We start from the raw sequence: 3770 nt of genomic DNA, 5'->3' as shown, positions 1-3770 counted from the left end.
CTTTAAAGGTTCAGTAAAAATTATTTTTTCCGCGCAGCAAATTGTAGTGAAAAATATAAAAAGAAGGAAAATGCAAAGAATGTTTATGTTTAACAATATATATATATATTTGAACAGTCTCAAGTGTTACTGCCTGAAACTGTAAGGACAATCTGGAAATTTGACGGAGGAGAGAAGACTACGAATGACCCATCCTTGCTTTTTTTCATATTTTTTCCTGTGCCTCTATTTGTTGTTATTTCTGTCTGCCTTTGTATCGTCTATCTATCTGGATGTTTTATTGTCCTCTGTTGCGTTTTTGTTCTATTTATACATATATATATATAATGAGATATGTACGTAGTCGACCGGTTTCGCTTGTGCTAATGAAGACTAAGAATTTACATTATTTAAAGTGTAAATAATGTGCAGAATTCCTCATCTCAAAAATATAGAACAGTACTAAGAATTTAGTAATGATGTTGCAATTTCATGCTAACATAAGAAGTTAATAATATTAGTAGGAGAAAGGATGTGTGTGGGTGGGGAGGAACTTGCCAGCCGATTTCGGCGTGCACGCGTCTTCGATCAGCTAGCTGACCTACTAGCGGACTTAATTCACTTACCGGAATATCCCATAGACCCGTCTAAGATTAATGTAATTATCAAATTGAAGTAATGTGACATAGCGTGACGAAAGTAGACCTTTCAATAGAATATGTCACCTATTTGAAGAACCACAGTTTCTGTCCAGTCAGTGCTTGCGTGCCCTCCAGTTTATGGTTAAATGACACAGGCTCATAAAAATTGGATCGAAATCGGATTGTCCTGTTTGCGAAGCAAACTTCTTAACACCTTTGTCATCCCACTACGATGTATGTGTGTACGAGAAGCTGCTGAAAAGTTCCTGACTTTGGGTAAAAGAATATGTAGAAGCATCAATTAATTTTGATTTCAATCAACATATTCCCCTCTCAGATTCACACACTCTTTGCAGTGGTCTGTCGGATTTTGTAAAAGAACTCGGAAGGTTGGTGCTCCAACCAGGCCTTTGACGATACCCTTAATGCCTGGAACCTTTCAGCATCCCTTCGTATGCATGCGAATGTGTGTGTGAATGTGGGAATATGTTTAAAAGTTGATTATGAGCTTACTGATAAAACTATCAGTATAACTGATGCGATAAGGACGATAAAACTGACCTCCATCTAAATATCTTACGATTACGGTTCCTTCTATCTTTTGATATTGTTTTAAATAGTTTCTGGTACAAGCTAGTCATTTCCTGTAGTGTTCCTTCTGTTGCATGTATTTGGCCCAGAATCCTCAATGACGTTTTTGCTGTAGACACTGACATACACATGCTCGACTTGGGCATTAATGTCTCATTAACCGGTTTGAGATAGCTTGTAAGGCTTTCTTTCATTGTCCCTCGCTTTCACCATCTTATTGATGTAAGGCAAGTCCTTCGTGAGAATCAAGCGGCGGTTTCTGGTTGGCAAGATGGTTCTGTCTAGCTATGATTAAAGAAATAATTTATTCCCACTTAAACGTGGATGTTATGTTGGAACAAATTTTACTGAGGTAGATACCATCAGAAAAGCGTTTGTTTATATCGCTAGCGGGGAGATCAATTCCTATTGACTCCAGGGCTGAGATCACTATAAAAAAATAATGTCAAGGTTTTAAGGAAAAGTAATGAAGTCAGCTGTGTTCATCGTTCAGGAAGTTTTCACCAACTTCTACAAGTACACGTACAATTGAAAGTGTGGTAGGGGGAAAATATCACTTTGGTTTGTTGTTATGAAAATTGGATGAATACTGTTCACATATCTTGAATTATAATTAGGAACCTTCCTTTTTCTTTCAAATACAAACTAAAGATGTAAAAATAGTTCTGATTCAGTTGACAACTGTTACGCTTTTGGGGAGTGTTTTGATCTTGTTCGTGTGGCTATCCCCTTTTTTTATCTTTTTGTTTTTTATTATGGATGATACAATGCGATTTGTCCAGTTCCAAATTGGTATATTTGGAAAACTAATTTGATATCTTTTGAAGCATCCTCATCAATTTTAAGACACTTTGACACCCTCCGTTTCTTTCTGCAAATTCATTCACTGTCCTGACGTGTGTGTAATATACTACAAACACAAAGACGTAGATGCCGCCAGAAATATTTCCGAACTCCTGAATATCTCTGGCTAATCAACCTCTCGTCAGTGTATAATTAACAACCAACTTCAATGCACTGCATCATTCAAGTCCAAGAAGTGTTCTTAACTCAAGATCCAGTCTTTCTGAAATAACCCTTACCAAACATTCCGTACAAGCTCAAAACACTAAGTCGCGATTTTAACTTCTTAACCAGGCAGCTATATTTTGATAAAGCAGAACAAATTAGTGAAAATATTAATCGACATGATGAGGATCAAGTCCAAACAGGTCACTGCCTATCATGAAAAGTCCGGTTAAAGTACTGGAGCTTCATTGAGTCTAGACTGTTTGGTACAGAAAAGGCAGAAATGAAGTGTCTGATCTTTCGCTTGTTGTGAAGGGAACACAATCAGCTAATCTTCGAATTTAACAGCTAGCAAAAAACAATTCTGAAGATTCTCAAATTTCACGACCGCAAATGAAGTTCCGATATGTACGGACTGAATAGTTATGGTCGTCTTTACCTCGCTTGACTTCTTGAGTTGCAGTCTTTACTCAAGTGTAACACTTGATGTTTTGTTGTTTTTTTCTTTTGCGTCTGCTGTGTTGTCAAGATGTCAAAGCCTACCACAAGCCGAACCATCAATTCTTGTAATCTATAAAAGTTAATGGATAGTAAGAGAAACGATGTTCTTTTGATGATATGCAAGTCGATAGAGGCGCACTGAAGAGATTCTAGGGAGGATTTTGTCTTGAATTATGAATAGATTCTTAACGCTTTTGGCTGACAGTGCATTAGTCCATCAAGTTCAATAGACATCAGTTTAGCCATCAGCTAAGAAGTGATGAAAATTATGAAACTTGCCTTGTTGCACATGTCAATGACCGAAATATCGTTCTTTCACCTTTCTATGATAAGAGGGCTTTGATGTAGGACGTATTACGATGTTTCAAAATCTACTTGAACATCGTCAAGTATCACTAGATAGAAAGATAAGAATGAATTCCTGTATATCTTATGAAAGATGAGTGAGAATGATTAACATGATTCAGAGAATACTGACCCTTAATTTGCGTTTGGATGATGGAATAAGATAAGCATACGTTGTCGTTTCAGAAGCTTGTCGAAACTCTTAGGCTCTCCTATGATTTTGAGTGACTGCCATCCATGAATGTGAACAAGTCTGTATATATGTATATAACTTAATATCTTTCCATACTCTAAATAATTTTTATCCACATTGATACGATCTACGACATCGAAAGTCTATCTCTACAAATATTTATATGAAAGATGTCCTCTTTCTCTATTTTCTATGATTATTTCTCTCATTGTGTGTGTATAGCGTTCCTTATACTCATAGCCAGCCACAATCCCAGCATGAGCATTTATACTCCACCGACTATGTTAATATGCTAACTATCTCTGTATTTCTCTGTTGTTCTCTCTCTCTCTCTCTCCCTCCCCCTCTATATCTCTCTCTCTCTCTCTCTCTCTCTCTCCCCCTCTCTCTCGTCATCAGCCTGAAGTAGCAACACAAGCTGGTTGAAAATGCATGTCAGACCCTCGCAAATATATATATTTCTAGGGAAAACACATCTTTATCGCCTTCAGTGCATTCTCCATTTGAAGCAA

The sequence above is a fragment of the Octopus bimaculoides genome, chromosome 8, assembly GCF_001194135.2.
Source record: "Octopus bimaculoides isolate UCB-OBI-ISO-001 chromosome 8, ASM119413v2, whole genome shotgun sequence".
Classification (NCBI taxonomy): Eukaryota; Metazoa; Mollusca; class Cephalopoda; order Octopoda; family Octopodidae; genus Octopus; species Octopus bimaculoides.
This window is presented reverse-complemented; position numbering follows the sequence as displayed.